We start from the raw sequence: 20,523 nt of genomic DNA, 5'->3' as shown, positions 1-20,523 counted from the left end.
GCCAGGCAGCACCTTCCTCCACACAGATGATGCCTTACTCCAGACATTCAGAAGAGTTTGGCTGACTTGGCTTAGCTTGAATGACAATCAACTTGCGTACAAATCTGGACCCTGACACTGACGAGCCAGCTACAATTATCTAGTCATTTAACCTCTCTGGTCCTCAAAATTCTCACCTGTACAGTGGTTGTGAGCATATAGATGAGCCCACATGTGGCCTGGCACACAGTCACTGCCCTTCTCTCCTGAACTCTTGCAAATGTGTCAGATGTCTTTGCTTTTCTATAATAAACAAAGATTTTCCCCATTTCACCTTTTGGGTAAGTTTAGATTTCCACTTGCAATAGCCAGGTTTCTTAAAGTAAGGCTGGTAACTTCTCCTTTATGATTGGATTCCCAGAATCAAGGGTTGGGATGGGCCCAGAACTGTAGGTCCAAAAGGCTGTGAGTTGCATCCTGAAAGCAGACGTTCATGGTTCCTGAGCTGAACCCACTCCAGTGGTCTGGGAGGGGCAGAAAATAGGACGGCTCTGCCTGGTTAACAGAACACGAACTTGTGTCCAGACATGCAGTACGATTCAACGAGCCGGGGAGAATCCTCTCCTCTTTTTCTCTCCAAGCATCTGTTGCTGTCACCAACTGAAATTCTACCACCAAGGACGCCATACTTCTGAGTCTCAAAGCTATTTTGTCCTTGAGAATCTGAATGCAAACCACTGAGCCCTGGAAATGGTGCAGGTCCAGGAGCTTTGAGATGGACCCCGGACAGAGCAGAGTTGATGAATTTTTTTTGTTTGGAGGAGGAGGGTTATGAAAGAGTAGAAAAGAAAGCAAGGACTTCTGAGAGGGAAGAGGCATGGGACCACTTACCTATTTTATAGTTCTGCCAAGAGTAAGCCTAGAAGGTAAGGTGGACCCTGGTGGGACCCTAAGTGAGTGAGTCAAGAGGGATCATGTAGGGATTTCCCTGGTGGTCCAGTGGTTAAGACTCCACACTTCCACTGCAGGGGGCACGGGTTTGATCCCTGGTCGGAGAACTAAGATCCCACATGCCGCGTGGTGAGGCCAAAAAAAAAAATGAAAAAGAGGGCTCGTGTGTATTCAAAGTGAATTTGGGAAGAACAAAACTTTTCAGACCAATGATTTCTCGATCTCTTTACTGTGTTAGGAGTCAGTAATCAGAAAAATTTTTCTAGATAGTTCTGAATTCCTATTTTCTATTAGACCACACTGGCTTTTTGTTTTGTTTTGTTTGGAAAATATCAGAGGGAAGGCTATGAATTTTCTGCATTCAGGGATCTTGTCAACCTTGCTCATATCTACTCCCCTAGACCTAACTCTGTGCCCAGAACATAGTAGACACCCAGCTGGCTTTTTTGAACTGCACTGAACTGTTGAAATGAACTTCTCTAGGAAAGAGCAAGATCAATTTACCTAGCAGAGGCCATTCCCCAGGAAATATTTCACCTTCAGCACACTGTACTCTGCTCTAGAAATGCAAGCTGCATCCCCAAGAGGGTTGTGGGTGGCAAAGCCCTCAGACCTTGGTCACAGGTGAAGCAGAAGTTTCCTTTGAGATCTGCTGCCCAGCCTGTCTCTTCCCCAGACCTGCATCAGGGGCTGCAGATGTCGGGAGAGAATCTGCCAGAACAGTGTCAGGATGACTGGATGGCCACCCTGGGCTGCCCTCTAAATCATCTCAGCCAATCAACACTTAAGGTTTTCTGTTTCTCAAGAATGTTACACCTCAGCACTGCCCATGTATCTTTCAAGTTTTACCTTCAATATCTTATAAATCATTCATTAAATACCTCCCAACTAAAGCACATGGCTGTTATCCTCAGCTAGGACTGGAAAGTACACAAATCAGTTTTACTGCATATTAGTCCCGCCCAGTGGGCTCTAAAAAAAAATAAGAGCGAAGCCAGAGAAAAGAAAGGTAGCTCTTGGCAGCCCTGGTGCAGCAGCTGGTATGGCCTGGAGGCCAGTGATAAGGGTGATAGTAAAGCAAGGTGTTGGCAGCCACACCCAATTACAGAATTCCTTCTTAATGCGTACACCAGGGATGCTCATCCGGCAGTGCACTGGCCTGTGGAGCAGAAGGCAGCTGCACACGTACCTGATGTGCACTGTTTTGACCAAGCCTTTTTGCTGGGCAAAAAGGGGACTGGTCTTAGAGATGACTGGGGGTTCCAACCTTCACTGCACCTCTGACTAGTCATCTTGCCTTCAAGTTCTGCATTGCTGAAGTAAGAATAATCCATATCTCATAAGGAATTTATGATTTTAATAGAAAGATATATATGAAAACATAATACCCTTAACAAAGCAGGTGCTAAATGAATGAAATGAAAGAAACAGCAGTCTGGATATAAGCTATAAGCAAGCGGGACCCCCTTCCTAACTAGACGGAGGTCCTGGGCTTGGTCCTCGGCCACAGCACACTCCATAATGGCTCCGCCCCTCACCTCTAACTAGACCCTGTGACTCTAAGTAGGCCACACATATGATAGCTGATGTATGTGTTGATTATAACAAAACTTCTGCCTCCATTTTGTGACGAGGCGAAGGCTGAGCGGTTGCGGCCGCGTTGCGGACCTCGAGCAGCAGTCGGGTTCTCCACGTAGAACTCGGGAGTAGGAGATTCAGAATCGAATCTCTTCTCCCTTCCCCCTCCTGTGAGATTTTTTTGATCTTCAGCTACATTTTTCAGCTTTGTGAAGCACCTTACCATCAAAGACAATGGCCAGCAATGTTACCAACAAGACGGATCCTCGCTCCATGAACTCCCATGTATTCATTGGGAATCTCAATACTCTTGTGGTCAAGAAATCTGATGTGGAGGCAATCTTCTCGAAATACGGCAAAATCGTGGGTTGCTCTGTTCATAAGGGTTTTGCCTTCGTCCAGTATGTTAATGAGAGAATGTCTGGGCTGCTGTGGCAGGAGAAGATGGCAGAATGATTGCTGGCCAGGCTTTAGATATTAATCTGACCACAGAGCCAAAAGTGAACCGAGGAAAAGCAGGTGTGAAACGACCTGCAGCGGAGATGTACAGCTCCTCTTTTAACTTGGACTATGACTTTCAACGGGATTATTATGACAGGATGTACAGTTACCCAGCACGTGTTCCTCCTCCTATTGCTCGGGCTGTAATGCCCTCAAAAGGGCACTTGTAGTGCCTTCGTGAGGTGTATCGGGAAACACCTTACGAAGGGGCAAAAGTGGCTTCAATTCTAAGAGTGGACAGAGGGGATCTTCTAAGTCTGGAAAGTTGAAAGGCTATGACCTTTAGGCCATTAAGAAGGAGTTGACTCAGATAAAACAAAAAGTGGATTCTCTACTGGAAAACCTGGAAAAAATCGAAAAGGAACAGAGCAAACAAGGAGTAGAGATGAAGAATGATAAGTCAGAAGAGGAGCAGAGCAGCAGTTCCCTGAAGAAAGATGAGACTAATGTGAAGATGGAGTCTGAGGGGGGTGCAGATGACTCTGCTAAGGAGGAGGACCTACTGGATGGTGATGATAATGAAGATGGGGGATGACCAGCTGAAGTTGATCAAGGATGATGAAAAAGAGGCTGAGGAAGGAGAGGATGACAGAGACAGCGCCAATGGCGAGGATGACTCTTAAGCACATAGTGGGGTTTAGAAATCTTGTCCCATTATTTCTTTACCTAGGCGCTTATCTAAGATCAAAATTTTCACCAGATCCTCTCCCCCTAGTATCTTCAGCACATGCTCACTGTTGTCCCCATCCTTGTCCTTCCCATGTTCATTAATTCACATTGCCCTGCGCCTAGTCCTGTTTTCACTTCCTTTGATGCTCCTAGTAGTTACGTTGTCTTACCCCGTAATTTTTGCTTTTAATTTTGATACCTCTTTATGACTTAACAATAAAAAGTATGTATGGATTTTTTTTTTAAAAAATAAATACACTTCTGCCTCATTTCAGGATCAAAACAGGATAATTCCTTTTAATGGGTGCCTGGTGTGTCCAGATCTTGGAAGAAAAGAGGATGAGCCTGAGGGTAGAGCATCAAAGGTACTGAAATACAGCCTAAGGACCCGGATTCAAGTCTGTTCTCTCCTGGACTCTCTCTATGATCCTGGGGAAGTCACTTTAACTTTCTGAGCCTGCATTTCAGAAAGAATAAAATGAGAGCATTCAACTGTATCACTGGCTTTAAAGAGGATAGTCAACCCCACAATTCTTATTACCAAGCAAAATTTTGTGGAAGCCCAATATGCAAAACAGTACAACTGAAATTTCTCTGGTTAATATCACTTGTGGGGTCTGAAGCCCCAACTGTTGCTTCTTTCCCTTCCATCCCCTTGGAGAGTCCCTGACTATCTGATGAATCCTGCAGTTCCCCTCAAAGCACAGTTCATTGTATCTGGACAAGTAGAAGACTAAAGCAGATGTGGATGTAACAACAAGGAAAGGAATGTTACTAGGTGAGAAAAACAAGGCGTAGAACATTCCATGCAGCAGTGGGACCCCATTTAGGATGCATAGACGCAAACATACACATGCACACTTACAGAAAAACTCCAAAGAATGCACACTAAAATTCCAACCATAATTTCCTTTGGGTGGGGTGTGGGGAGTGCTTGTGAAGTCATGATTTCATTTTGGCTCTAGTGTCTGAAGTTTTCTTTTTGCCAAAAAAAAATAGTGTTCGTAAGTTGTATGCTTTTTTTAAAAAAATAGAGGACTGAAGCCTTTCCATTTCTGTGATTTATGTGCCTGAAGTGCACTCTCAAGCTCATTTTCCTTTTCAATATCACTTCTGAAATCAGATATTGTTGTGGAAAGTCAATACCAGCACAGAAAGTACCCAGTTGTTACTAGTTGGAATTGCGGGGAGGCCTTGTCCTGGGCTGAGTGTGCCTGCCCCTGGGCTGTATGATTTAGGAAGTGCCAAGTAGCCCATAGTCCGCAAACAGCTCCTCCACCAGCCTGCAGGTGCGGCCAGAGTGCCCTCCATTGTGTGAAATCACTATTCCCACTGGGCCTCCATGAAAACGCACATGGCACCAGGAGGCTGTGAAGAGGCAAACTCCCATGAACCAGCATGGATGCCCATGTCATATTACTGGAAAATAAGACAACAGAATTTTGGCTGCACAACCCTTACACAAAATCATATGTGACTTAAGAATCAATCTGTCAGAACAGAGCAATCATAGTAATTTTCTAACTATGGTTGTATGTGGTCTATGTTTGTACTGAGACAACAAAGGGTCTGTGTTTTAAAAGAGAGCTAGCCTAGAACATTGTGGCTTTAGACAACCTTTATATATATATATTTTTTTTTTCCCAGAAGTAAAGCTATAGAGATGAAATTGTAAAGAAATATGCATCTTTTTGAGAAGTCATTGATTCAAAAGAAAGGGGGACATTTACAATGGGAAGAGATGAATTGTGTCAGCTGAAAGCAGGAAGATTTCTTCAAATTAGTCTCAAGTAACATTTATTCAGCAGTTATTATGCGACAAGCCCTGTGCTAATCACTGTCATGTACGTCTTGTGCTAAGTTTCTTCACCCCTAAACTCAACAAAAAGACTTTTAGAGCAAAAACACTTCAGGTACCTCACAGGATCTGTGCCCAGAGGAGGAAAAGAAGAGTTATGGACCCAGGAACCTGCCAAGACTAGATTCAGAGATGTTCAACCTGGTATCAGAGGATGAATTTTGAACCCAAAGGGGGAAAACATGTTTCATCCCAATCCATCAGTTAAAGTTTAGTTCAGCAGCAATGGGAGACCTGGAAAGTAGCACTATAAATGGGATAGAAATGTATGTCTTTCTTCCAGGAAAAGATCTGCTGAGTCTGGTCTCACACAGATGCTCTGTGATCATCAGGCACCCAGGTTTCTCCTGACTCTTTGCTCACCATCCCTAGCTGTGGACCCCCCCTGAGCATTATGTCACCAGCAGAAGGATGGAGAGAGAAGGAAGGAACTTTTTGAGAAGTTCCACACAAGACATTAGTTTCCAACCCTTTGGCCAGAACTTAGTCACATCACCACACCTGGCTGCCAGGAGGCTGAGAACTGCAGTCTTTGTGCTTTTCTAGCTATTTCCTCCTAGAAATGTGTCTAGCTAAAAACCAGGGTCCTGCTATTGGGAGTGCAGATTGAATATTTGGTAAATAAACAGCAGACTCAGCCATATCCAGTGCCCAGGAGCTGAGAGAAAGAGCTTTCACCTGGTACAGAGAAGATGCTCAAAAGCTGTACATTGGTATGAACTGAAATTAGTTATTAAGAGAAATAAAGAGGTAAGGCCAATGGTTCCCAAAAAGGTGACTTCTAGGGGTGAAATCCACATCCAGCATCTTGAGGCACAAAGATGTAACCCACTCAGAGGTGAAACTAACTTCAAACCGTCCATTTGAGGTCTGCCTTGCTTTGGGTTCTGTCATCATGGGCTTTCCATGGAAATCTTGGGCTTCACAACTAGATGGGGGTCTGCTCTGATATCAGGAATAGTCTCTTTAATAATCTTGACTGGGATATTCATCTTCTTGGACAACACCTACTACAAGATGCCCACTACTCTTTTCTTGGTGATTAAGCTTCAATACTGCAGTGCCCTGGAAACCTCCCAGTCACCATTGACTTGCCACCTCCTGCCTTGGTTCATCAGTAGACTCGAGGCACCGTGAATCAGGGACCTCATCTGGGTTTACTGACTACTATGTCCCCGGCATCTAGCACAGAGCTGGATACTCAGTAAATAACTTTGAATGAATAAATGAATCTATTCTTTTAGCTATCAGCAAATGGATCCTCTAAAATGCTGTGTTTATCATATTAGTCCACTCGGGAGGATCCAAGTGACTCCCTATTTTGCAAACAAAATCTAAACTCCTCCTACCCACCCTTGGGGTGCCTGCTGACAAAAAGCCTTCTCCCCATGCATCTCTGGCTCCTATCACTCCCAGCAAGCTGGTCTCCTCTTGCTCCCTTCCCACACCGTGTTGAGTGCAGAGCCTACAATTTATTCCTGACTCTTTATCTCCCCTTCCCCCTAAGCCCCTCCATTCTGAGGCCCAGCAACAGAGAACTTTCACACACTTTTCCATCTCTAAGTCCAGCCAACAACAACTTTCCCTCACTCCATTAAAATCAGAATGTTTCTTATTTCCATTGTTCTTAAGGGTTAATGTACAGCCTCTTCATATTTAAGATTCCATTAGGTTGTTTCCAAATTCTAGCTCCATTCTACAAAAGAGCCTTGGAGGTGTTGGGTGTCTCGCTCTAGGTCATACGTTCAGAAGTGGCAGAGCTGAGACTCCAGCCTTGGTCCTTTGATTCCAGGAGCCACTTCCTTATACAGGGCCTCATGGCTCCTAGCTCCGCTGGATGTCCTAGGCACATTTCTCCAGTCTTCTGCTCCTGTCCTGCAGCCCTCGCCAGAGAACCATTCTCTCCTTGTTTCACATGCACCCATGTGCACACACATAGCTAGCTTCCCTCTCATTCCCTTCCTGCTTTCTCATCATCACCCCCAGTGAATAATGCTGTTGAATACACAGGACCTGACCCACATTGCTTGTCAGGTTATGAAATCACAGTGGCAGCCACAAAGAAGAGGGGTCATCTTCTTGTTTACAAACCTGGCAGGTCACTATAGGAAGCTGTCTTGAGTCAAGTGCAACAGAAATGGAGAAGGGGTCTGGGAACCAGGACACTGAGAAATCCAATCCTGGGCCTGCCACCCACCAGCTGGATGACCTTAGAAAGTTGTGTCTCCCCCCCTTCCAGGGCCACAGTTTCTTAATCTGCAAATAGGGTGGTTGAATTAAAGATCCCTTAGACCCCCTTTCAATTAAAAGATACCCTCTGTTATTGACTTATGCTTCGAGTGGCTCCATGCCTTCAACTGTTCTGTCCAGTACCTCCTCCACTCCATCCCTAAATCTCCAAGAATCTGGATATGCACTCATTTCTCGACTCTACCAACCTGCTTCGCGAAATACTTCTCTGGCCAGCCCCTGTGCGATGCCTAAACACTCCCAGGCTCACAAGCCAGTCCAGCCCTCTGAGAGGAGGCCCAGAGGTGCACACGGGTTCTCGGGGCTGTACTGTTTGTGAGTGCTGCCACCTCCTGGATTTTCTGTCTCTGGGCACTCCAGCTGGAGAGCCTGTCCAGATGCAGGCTCCATGAGCACCCCGGGACCAGTGATGCATCATGGTAAGTGCACTTGTTTGTTATTTACACTATTGTCCCCAGGACCCCATCTGTTACCTTGAACCCTCTTTCCGATATAATTGAGGTTTTTTTAAAGTTAGATGCATGAGAGTCCCATGTCTAATCACTCACTCTCCAGGCTCAGGCTCCAGGCTCCAGGCTGAGGTTCTGCAAAAATAATAAATGCCAAGCACGAAAACTAACACGTCAGGCCCTTGGACAAGTGTTGTGGGAGGCTGCAGCTTGGACCTAGCAAGGTTTTCTCACTTCTCACCCTAGACTCGAGGCTGGGGCATCTTCCGCTGTCTAACCCTGCTGGTAACCCACTGGAAAGCCACCGAGAGAGAAGCAATAGGGCACAGTTTCCTCCAATCCACAGCTGCGTCCAGCTCTGCCCTGATTAAATCTGTAATCACCTTCTCACCTAGGGAGGCCCTGACCTAGATACCTTAAAAAATGGGGGTAGTACAAGAAAACAATCATAGAAATATTAAAATCTCATCATGTTAGAGATAGAAGGAATGCTAGAGATCATCTGAGTTCACAGAATACAGATGAAAAGTCCCCAACGAGGTAACTTCCCAAGTTCGATCAGCCAGCTATTGGTTAAGCTGGACTAATACTTGAGTAACACTACACAGCCCAGTGCTCTTGCCCATCACTCAATGATAACTTACTTATAAAAGAAACAGGTGTAGCAGAAGAGCATGACAATTGGCGTAAGAAGTCCTGGAATCTTAAGTTCATCAAGTGATTTGGTTCTCACTGAGCTTTGTTTCCACATATGGAAAATGTGCATGATATGGTCTTGCATATGAGGTTGTTGGGTGTACTAAATAAAATAACAAATATGAAGCACTTAACACAATACCCTTTACATAGTAAATGTTGAATATCTATATTAGCTTTTATTATTTATTTATATTATTAAAAATCTTGCCCATCTATTTAGACAACAACAGTGGGCCAATGCCTCAAAAACATTTATCACTTAGAAAAAAGGAAGTGTTTTCATCATTCTAGTAATATAGAGAGTAGAAACTACAAGGATCCACATGTAGCAATTACCCAAAAAGATCACATCTTCTCCCAGGTAACACAAAGAAATAGCCCAACCTCAGGCGTCAGTTCTAGCTCGGTGCCTGTGTGGTCAGACAACAAAGGTGAAAGTCTATATTCAATCATCATTAATTATATGATCAGATTCTGGGAAACCCAGAAAAGACACCTATTTAACAAAGGGTTACATAGTATTTACTACATGCCAGGCACTACTCTAAATGTTTTACAACAATTAACTGAACTAACCAAACTTAATTCAATGAGAAAATTAAAGCAGTAAGAAGAGAATGTCCATGAGTTCCCACTGGACATCTACACATTCACCTGCATATGCCCTCTCTGCCTTCTTTCCTGTCACTATGGATGGGCCATCTGTGCTTCCAGCTAAGGCGGTTTCTTTCCCTTGTGCACTAGATCCCTTCCCCTCTTACCTTTTCACAGCCATTGAAGTCACCCCTCTCTCCTCTATCTCACTGGATCATACTAGATCAGTCAAAGCAGCTTAAATATATGCCTTTTTTTTCCTCCCTTTGGAAAACAAAACAAACAAGAAACACAAACGAACCTCTCTTGACCCCACTTACCTCCAATTTTCACTTCCTTTCCCGCCTCTGAGTAGAATTCCCTGAAAGAGTTCTCTGTACTCACTGCCCCCAATTTCTCTTCCCAATGCTCACCAAGCAGGCTTTTACTCCTAGCGTTCCACCAAACTGCTTGTCAGGGTCACCAGGGACCTCTTACTGCATGGTCAATCTCAGTCTTAATTTTACTGGGTTTATAAGCAATATTTGACACAAGAAATCACTCTAACTGGATAACTTTCTTCTCTTAGCTTCTCCTGGCTTCCACACACCTGGTTTTCCTCATACCTCTCTACTTGTCCTTCTTCAGACTTGTTTGCTGACTTTTCATCATCACTTCAGCCTCTAAATGTTGACGATCTGAATCAATTCCATGGCTTAACCATCACTAATAAGCTAGTGATTCCAAATGCATATGTTCCTCAGTGGCCTCTCTCTGACCTCCAGATTCATCTAACAGCCTTAAATATCTACCTCTAACATGTTCAAAAATTAAACTCCTAAAATATGTTCTCTCATACCCCACATATGATCTATCAGCAGACTCTGCTAGCTCTAACTTCATCTAATTGCTTCTCATCTAATTCAAAGTAAAGTCAAAATACTTAACTATGATATATACAGCTCCACAAGAAAAGCTGTTTGAACTAATGAGTAAATTGAGCAAGGGTGCCATATCAAGATCAAAGTTGAAAAGTCAACTGTTTTTCTAAATATCAGCAATGAACAATCAGAACACAGTTTTTAATACTATTTACAGTAGTTTCAAAAATGATGGGATGCATAGGGATAAGTTTAATAAAATATGTACACTGAAAACAAACCATTAGTGAGAAAAATTAAGGGTGACAAATAAATGGAGTGGTATACTAAGTTCATGGTTTGGGAGGCTCATTGTTAAGAAGTTAATTCTCCCCTAAACTGATCTGTATGTTCATTGCAACATCATTTAAAAGCTAAGAAGCCTTTTGGTAGAAATTAACAAGTTCCAAGGGACCTAGAATAGTAAAACAGTTTGCAGAAAAAATAAAAAGTTGGAAGGCTTAAACTACTGTATTTCAAGCTTGCTATAAAGCCACAACAAGCAAGACAATGTGGTATTGGTGAAAAAAATCAAAGTCAGATGATATTGTAAATATAAACAGGATCCCCGGTATTCTAACCATTAGTGGTAAGGGTGGGGAAAGTCTTGTGGATTCAATCGTCTCTCATTCAAACCCACATCTATAAATGTAATGTACTAGAATCTGCCAAATTTGGAAGGACTCTGCCTCCACCCCAGCACCTCACCACACAGAATTTACTTTGATTCTGTTATAGTCCTCAGGCAGTTTTAGAACTTGGGATACAAAGAGTAGTCGAAGTGATTTTACTGTCCCTTCATTCCCATTTGAAATAATAATAATAATAATAATATCTGCACTGCTTCTAGCCCTTGCTGAAACTGAGATTACAGTAGTCCCCCTTATCCACGGTTTTGCTTTCCATGGTTTCAGTTACCCACGATCAACCACGGTCCGGAAATACTAAATGGAAAATTCCAGAAATAAACAATTCATAAGTTTTAAATTGTGCACTTTTCTGAGTAACGTGATGAGATCTTGTGCTGTCCCACTTTGTCCCGCCCAGGACGTGAATCATCCCTTAGTCCAGGGTATCGTGCCTCATAGGCACTTAGTAACCATCTCAGTTATCACACCAATTCTCATGGTATCACAGTGCTTGTGATTACGTAACCCTCATTTTACTTAATAACGGCTTCAAAGTGCACCAGTAGAGAGGCTGCAAATATGGATATGCAAAAGAGAAGCTGTAAATTGCTTCCTTTAAGTGAAAAGGTGAAAGTTCTCAACTTAATAAGGAAAAAAATCATATACTGAGGTTGCTAAGATCTAAGGTAAGAATTAATCTCACGTTAAAATAGTGAAGAAGAAAAAAGAAATCCGTGCTAGTTTTTCTGTCGCCCCTCAAACTGCAAAAGTTACCACCAGAGTGCATGATAAGTGCTTAGTTACAATAGCAAAGGCATTAAATTTGGGCAATAAGGTATTTTGAAAATGAGTCACTTTGCTGTATGGCAGAAATTAACACAACATTGTAAATCAACTCTACTTCAATAAAAAAATAAATTAAAAAAGATATTTTGAGAGAGAAAAGAGGAGAGACCACATTCACATAACTTTTATTACAGTGTATTGTTATAATTATTCTATTTTATTATTGTAGTGGTTAATCTCTTACCGTGCCTGATTTATTAATTAAGCTTAATCATAGGTATGTATGCATAGGAAAAAACGTAGTATATGTAGTGTTTCGTACTATCCAGGGTTTCAGACATCTGCTGGGGGTCTTGGAATGCATTCCCCTCAGATAAGGGAGGGGGGACTATCATACTTTTTAAATCATGTCATCTGAAGTTGATGTATTTCAAAGAAACGTACACTCCAAAACCAAGTTTCCTTGGCATGAAAGGTCAACAGTTTCAAGGGGAGGGGTGTCTGTAGTCCCATTCTTATCTCCTCTGGACAAAAAGAATGGGCCAAAGGTAATGACCAACCATGAACTCTCTCACCCTGTTTGAGACATAAAATGGTCTCTGTTCTCCAATAGAAACACTAAAAAAGAAGTAAGAATAATCTGGACAGAGAAGAACTTCTCTTGGGAACTTTGCAAACCTTTCAAGTCCTTTCTCCTTGTTGCATTTATACACATATTTGTTTAAATGGCTTTGAATGATGGAGATTTTATGTCTGGGAATTTCCTGAGATTATTGAGAAAGTGACAAACTATGCCTGACTCAGATACCTAAAATTCTTCCAAGCGTTTTCTCAATCATTAAAATTTACTGGCGGTTGTGAGTTGCTTTTTAATTAACTTGACTTTTTTGCAGTTTGCTCTGCCCTTTTCAGATGAAGTAAGATTGTTAATATTTGAGGAAACTGTATCTGTTGTGACGGACTGTCCCATCAGTGAACATACTATGTGGCCTTAGAGAGAGACTTTGGGCTCTCAGCTCAGATGTATTCATCAAGTACTCCTTTCAGAGCTGTCGTGGGTATAAGTGACATAATGCGGCCAAAAATTCAAACTGTGCAAATTGCCTTGTGACAAACCTGCAGTGTGCTGTAAAAACATAATGCAATTTAAATAAAATCTCTATATCAGTGCTGGAAAATAGATAGATAGATAGATAGATAGATATTCATACATAGATATGTATACTTATATGTATATTTGGGGAAGAGCTCCATGTATCTTATTAGAGCAATTTGAGAAAATAGGACAATAAAGAAACTATAAGTAGAGTTTGTTGATACTATATCACTCCCATGAGAATATATATATATATATATATATATATATATATAAATTACATAGTAGGTGTCAGTGTTCTTCATGCCCATAAATAGGGATTTTTAAGCTCTCCCTTAACAAAATGAAGTGGCATTAGCATAGTTTGAGGTCAGGGACAGTATTTCATATCTTGTATGCTTTTCTGTAGAGCCTCACAGAGCATTGGGTACTGTAAATGCTTAGTAAATATGTATAAATGTATGCACTCACATTTATGACTACTCATGTTTTTAACCTTCCAACATTAACTGCCTAATGTCCACGGCTGGGGAGAATCCACCCATTCATTAATGATGCTTTGGTGTACATTTTCTTCTAATTGTCTGTTAGCTAAGGTAATCTGTTAATTAAGATCTTTGGCCTTTATCAGAGATCTCAGGGCTTTCTGGGGTGATGTGTAGGATGTAGACACCTCAACACCTGCAGGGAACACAAAGAGCATTCAGGGGCTAAGGGCCCATAACACAGGTATAAACCCTTCCTTCGTGAAAAACTAACCTTGGAAAGAAAAGTAGTCTTGCAAATCAAAAGTCACAACTTGTGAAATTTTAATAGTCCTGCAGGTGAATGTGTCATTCAAATGTCGCCAAGGTCTCATCAACTTGCAGCTAGAAATAAAGTCACAAAAAATCTATAACTCGGAGCTTTTGCTCTTCTAGTCCTACAGGCAGTTCAAAGATCCCTCCCCTATCAACCCATCCCAAAGAATTTCTAGGCCCCAAAGGGAGATTTTCCTTTACTCAGAGACCTGGGGCAGGAGTTGGGGCAGCAGGGAGTTAACAAAGAGCATCCACCATGTTCCTTTTCTTCAAGGGATGAAGCCTCTCAGAAAACCACTGAAGAACCTCATCACCACTGCAGCCGAGAGTTTCCCTCTCATTGACTCCATGTTTCACTTGTCCCTGTTTTCTCCCAAAAGTATCTTTTTGCTTCTTGCCCTACCCCTTCTCTTCCTAGGGACCTTTCACTATTTCCAACAAGTGGAGCGGGAAACAAGCATGATGTTATCTCTTCTTTTCCCTCTCCCCTCTCACAAAAAGATCCAAAACTCTCCCCACCTCCTTCAGACAAAGCAAAAGTTCTATGGGTGACACAGACCAGGGAGGGACGATGAGTCACTTTGCTCCCAACAGCGGTCTTTCCAGGACCTGTGGTTACAGGTACAAGTGGGACAGTCACTTGTGAAACCTGTGTCTACAGATGGTGACACCCAGGTACAACCAAAACAGTCCTAACCTCGGGAGCCTGGCCTCACCAGGGGTGACCACCTGGGGAAAGCCCAGGAGAAGAGTGGCTTGTCCCTACACCTGTAACAACAAAGTCTTGTCTCGTGGGCACCGTTGAGAAGATTAAGAAAACATCCTGTCCTCTTGGACTGGTTGCCTTTTTCTCTTGTTGTGACCACCTCAGCCGCTTGTGACTCAGGAGATGGGCCAGGCCTCTTCCTTCAGTTCATCTCTTAAATCCTCCATCTCAGTTCCCCAAGTGTCTGCAATGTTGTATTTCCCTTCAATCTGTGATCTGTCCAATCACTGCCCCAGTCCCTCCCCACTTCCATCTGGCCGGTATCCCCGTCCCTCCTTCCCTGGCTCTGAGGATCCTATTCGCTTCCCATATCCTGCTGAAGCTGCTCCCCTCCAGGCCTTTCCACCTTCTTCTGTCATCTTCATGGATCTTTTCCAGTGTCTGGAAAGCCTTCACTTCTCTCCGTCTTGCTCGTTTCACAAGTACAGTTGGGCCTTTTCTTCTTATTTACTACAAGCACTCAATAAATTCAAAATGCTTCAGATAAATGCCACGTTCTAAGCCCCCTTTACAGCCAGCATCCCTTTATAAGGCTGAACCTCTGGTTAGAATAAAGTGTTTGTTTCTTCCCGTCACCCTCTCTCACTCCCACCACCTCTGTTTTGTCACTATAGATTCCATTAGATTTTGGTAGCTTAGGGGTGATCCAGTTTAAGGGTAAATCTGCATTAAGAGGATGACTGTAAAGAGGACCTTTGACCAGGATTCTAGCTTCTGCTAAGGAAGTTTGGGTATAATTCAATGTTGCTCTAGTGGGAATGATGAGTTCCTGAGCACACATGCGCAAGCACACACATCCACGCCTCACAGAGCCCAGTGCCGACAGGAAACTCATGCCTCTCCAAACCGGCCGGAGCTCCCAAGTGAGAGGGGACCACCCCTGATCACTGACACTGCAGTCCATTAATGTCTACTCATACTGTGACAGGAAAGAGAGGCTATAAAGGAGCCCTCCCCTCAGAGTTCTATTGTGGAGCGTTTCTCCTATCTTGATGCTTTGGATCCCACAACCTGCAGAAGGAACAAAACACATGATATTCAGAGTTTTAAAAATGATATCCAAGATATTTTTCATTTGATACACATTCTAACCACGAGCTTTTGATTCAGAAATCTGGACTCTAGCCAGCAACATTTTCAGGGCCACACTGCTAATTCCTGACAGTTATAAAAAAAAGAGACTCGGAACCTAGCACCAAGGTGCACACAATCCCTCTCCAGAGCTCTCTGTAAGAGGTCACCCCCAAGCCAGTGACTAACTCCCCACCTTTCCGCCTTAGCCATTTAGGAACTGGGGGAGGCTGGCTGTTGACATGTACAGGAATGGCTCTATTCAAGCAAATCTGATTTATGAAAACCACATGGAAGAAGAAAAGGATAACTTGGGAATGGCTATTTGTGTTATAAAAGGATTCTCTACTTTATAAAATGATTCACCGTGGAATTCCCTTAAGGGACAAACACTTCCATTACATTAAAATATGATCCTATTTATCAAAATTCAAATTTTCTACAACTTTTCAAGAACATGTTATTACATGGGGAAGTACAGAGCTGCCTAAATAATGCTCAAATAGCATCCCTGGGGTAAGTTCAATTGTAGAACCAAAGTGAATTTTCATCTATGTTGGTAAAAAGTGGCCCAAAACATATTCAAAGGGTATTAACCCAATCTGAATTGATGGATTCTTATTAAAAAAAAATAGAAATATCACTTGTAAATAACTCAGATAAATTCCAGTATAATTCCCTCCCTTTGGAGCCAGAAGGCATGTACTCCAAGAAGCAGGTACGATATAAGCTTGAGCCCCACGTGTGGAGGCAGGAGTGTGGCCCCAGCACCCAAAGTGGAATGTTCATTCCCAACTGAATTATATTCCCATTCCTCTCTCGCACCCCATGTGGGACACACTTTGTCAAAACAAAAAATGATGCCGGAGATCCATGGTGGCCGGGAAGCTATGTCTCTCCAGAGAAAGATGAGACAGATAGTGTCAAAAGCTCTCGTGCAAATCCTGCCTCTGTTGCCTGTCCCTGAGCTGAGTGTGGGCAGGAGGGACAGGGGCAGCGGAGAGCCCTCCCTTCTCCTGCAGCCCAAGGTCATGGATAAAGTCTGGGGCAGACACCTGAGTGCACGGTTCACCTTCTCATTCTATTGTCACCTCTTGTGTCCATGGCAGCCCCTCCTCTCCCTGGCATCTTTGCAGGATCCACAGGACAAGAGCCACCCACCTGAAGACTCCTCGGTTCTTGGTGTGAGGGTGATGACGCACACACGGCCAGGCCTCTGCCTACTCACCGTGCTGCCTCTACCATCCTTACTGGGGCATTGGCTTTAATTGTGATTTTTCCCAGCATTTTTTCTGCTGGTGCAGCCGCTTCTTTGCAGTCTCAGGCCAGAAGAAATCTTTTCATTATGGCTCACAGCTGTGATCCTTGGGTTAAAAGAAATTACTCATGAAAGGGCAGCCTGGGGTAGAAAGCAGCAGCATCAGAAGAAACCCAGGCTTCCAAGGGAGAGGGAACTTCAAGGATTTATTGACATGAGGAAGATCACAGCTCTGGCTTCAGGCCCGGCTGCTGACATTTGCGATAGATTTAGGCGCCGCAGTTTGGCTTGGAATTCTTTTTTAACTCAAGCTAAGAGGTCAGAGGGAGGTGTTCTGAATTGTTCATGATGGTCGTTCTGAGGCCCAAGCAAAATTAAGAGAGAACAATGCAGAACGATTTCCTCTCCTCTCTTCCCTTCCTTCCTCCTCCATTTGAATCCTTTCCTGTAGCTTGGCTTCTTCTACCTCTGCTCCTGGCTCCTCTACCCTTACCTCCTCCTGTCCCTCACGAGTTCCCTGGAGTGGCCCCGAGAGAGGAGCAGAGCGGAGCCACCCACGGTTGGAAGACCAAAGTGGCCAGGGTCTGTGCTCATCTCTCAGCCCTGGCTTACCTGTCAGCCCCCACCACCCTGCCCAGCACCCAGCCCCAGGCAGGGAGAGCCGGGGCCCAAGAGACAAAAGGACAAAGTCTGCCTCCTTTGTATGGTGTTTCTTACTTTTTAAGAGTCTGCCCTATATGGGAAAAGAACCTAAAAAATAGTGAATGTATGTATATGTATAAATGATTCCCTTTGTTATATACTTGAAACCAACACAACATTATAAATCAACTATACTCCAATAAAAATTAATTAAAAAAAAACAATTCTTTGCATACTGGATATAGCTTTTGGATGTAATTCACATGAAGAAAAATAAGGGGTCAATTCTTTATTAACTCAATAAAGCCATAAAGTTAGTGGCTGGTATAAAAATAAATAAAGTCTGCCCTGAAGCCTCTGTACCACTAAAGCTTCACCCCAACCCACCCCGGGCAAAACACTAAGGATGTTGCTGTTTGCATTTTGCAGATGATCCCACAGACCTCCTTAGGAAATATTCACAGAGCCAGCAGGCCAGACTGCCCAGGAGGACCAATCACAGTGTTGGGTCTGGTCTGTTCGATATTGAAATTCCAAAGTCAGAGTTAACGTGGAGGAGACTTTCACGATTAGCTACTGCAGCCCCTTCGCTTACCAGGAGAGAATGCTGAGGTTCAGAAAGGAAGAGTGGCTTCTCCAAAGTCACACCGCGATTCTAAGCCTGCAGCCAGGTCTACTGCCTCCTACACGGGGAAGAGGAACGCATGTAACTTTTCTGTTTCCTACTACTCATGAAGCAACGTGAGGGCCTCCACTACTAGCCAAGAATATGAAAAGAGCTAGTATTCATCAAGCAACTGTTAATGCTGGGCAATGGGCACATACAGGGATGCCAACTCATCTACTACTCACTATGCTGTGAGCCATATTTTATCATCTTTGAACATCTGAAGCTCAAGGCTGTCGAATGACTTGTCCAAGATCTAAAAGCTAATAAGCAGAGGCATGGAATTCAACCCCAGTCCTATCTGTCTCTACAATTTCTTCCACGATCAGAGGACTGGGGACAGCACTAACTGCTATCCATAAAAGGGATGCTCCAGAAGAATGTTTGCCTCTCAGATGAGAACATTTACCCTTGAGGAAAGCCAGGTACAGTTGTATTTAGAATCCAAGGCCCTGTGCTTGATGGAGAGTGACACCTTGCTCCCAGTAAGCTTACCCCTTATTCCCAGGACCTTGTTTTTGCTTCTCAGGGGAGACGAGCTGAGTGGGCCGGAGTGTATGTCTTCTAGCTGAGCTACGAGTGAAAACGTCTTTTCGGGCTGCATTTTGATGGCTCTCAGTGGGATGATTTATGGGATGTTGGAAAAGGACTGTTCTGTTTTTCTAGTGGATCTCGAGAAGTTGGCAAGAGCTGCTGGGGCTGTTATTCAAACAGATTTTTCATGTACTGCCACGAGATTCCCCATGATGTTCACTGCTACGGATTGTCTGAGCTCGCTGTTGCACCTCATTTGTCCAGGGAAAGAGAGCCTAGGACAGGGCTGCGAGCAATACCCAAGGGGGGCTTCCCCCTGCCCTGCGCCCCTGGAGCAGCCCCCTCTCCTGGCAGAACCGTCTGAGAGCCACTGTCCTCTCAAAAATTTGGGCTACTGTATAAATATTTGACAAACCATAGAAAAAGTGGTGGCCGTGTAAGGAAGAATAAAAGAAAATATTTTTTGTAACTTCTCCTTGCTTCCCATTTCAGTTTTCTTCAAAATTTAACTTGCATCAGAATCTCCTGAAAAACTTGTTTTCTGGGTCCTGTCCTCCCAATGAGTTAATTCAGTAGGTCTGGCGTGAGGTCAGAAACCCACACTTTCATAAATATTCCAGTTAATTCTGATCACGTGTCCGAGGAGCCACAGTTTGAAGACCCACCCTTGAGTTCTTGGAGCACAAGACGGGAGTTTTACTGTGTTCAGAAGTAGACAGTGAAGGGTGCACGCCTGCTGTTAGAAGTATGAGTCTCCATTCAGCCACACCACCAGCAGGGGGCTCCAGGAAGTGTGGGATGTCAGAAGGATGGGCCCCAAGGTGAGCTGTTTGTCCTCCCGCTCAAGGTCTTAGTCTCCTCATCTGTGAAATTCATTGATGGCACTGAGTGTCCCTGAGGTCTTTTCCAGGTCTTACCAGACCAGAGCCTAGGCACCAGCATCCCCAGCAGACAGCCATAGAAGTCATATCTGGAGTCAGGGCTGTTGTTGGCAAGCCAGGTTAGAGAGAGGGAAGGAAGGGGGAGCCAATTATAGAATTATTTTTATGTAAAAAGTGCTTTACATTTATTCACTTTATGTAGCAGTGCTTTACATTCATTTTATGTAACAAGTGCTTTACATTCTAATATCATGACAACCCTATACAGTATTGCTATGGATTGAATGTTTTTGTTCCCCTAAAATTCCTATGTTGAAGTCCTCATTTTCAGTGTGATGGTATCTGGAGATGGGACCATTGGGAAGTGATTATGCCATAAGGTGGAGCCCCCATGAATGGGATTAGTGCCCCAATAAGAAAAGACATGAGAGAGATACTCGCTCACTCTCTCTCTCTCTCTCTCTCTCTCTCTCTCTCTCTCTACTATGTGAGGACACAGCAAGAAGGTGTCTATCTGTAAGCTAGGAAGAGGGCCTTCACCAGACACTGAATCTGCTGGTGACTTGATCTTGCATTTCCCAGCCTCCAGAACTTGGATAACTAAATTTATGTTTTTTTATTTTATGTTGGAGTATAGTTGATTTCCAAGGTTGTGTTAGTTTCAGGTGTACGGCAAAGTGATTCAGTTATACATATACATATATCTATTCTTTTTCAGATTCTTTTCCCATATAGATTATTACAAAATATTGACTAGAGTTCCCTGTGCTATACAGTAGGTTGTTGTTGATTACCTATTTTATATATAGTAGTGTGTATATATAATCCCAAACTCCTAATTTATCCCTAACCCCCACCTTTCCCCTTTGATAACCATAAGTTTGTTTTCTATGTCTGTGAGTCTATTTCTGTTGTTTAAGCCACTCAGTCTATGGTATAGTGGGATCATAGGGAAAAAATTTATAT

General features: G+C 43.4%; 1 pseudogene; it reads left to right on the top strand.

Moving 5' to 3' along the window:
* Positions 1-2,567: 2,567 nt before the first annotated feature.
* LOC116755555 lies at positions 2,568-3,735 on the top strand (annotated as a pseudogene).
* The last annotated feature ends 16,788 nt before the right edge of the window (positions 3,736-20,523 follow it).

This window comes from Phocoena sinus, chromosome 6 (genome assembly GCF_008692025.1).
Source record: "Phocoena sinus isolate mPhoSin1 chromosome 6, mPhoSin1.pri, whole genome shotgun sequence".
In the NCBI taxonomy this organism is placed as follows: domain Eukaryota; kingdom Metazoa; phylum Chordata; class Mammalia; order Artiodactyla; family Phocoenidae; genus Phocoena; species Phocoena sinus.
The sequence above is the reverse complement of the archived record's forward strand: the minus strand, read 5'-3'. Positions and strand labels throughout refer to the sequence as shown.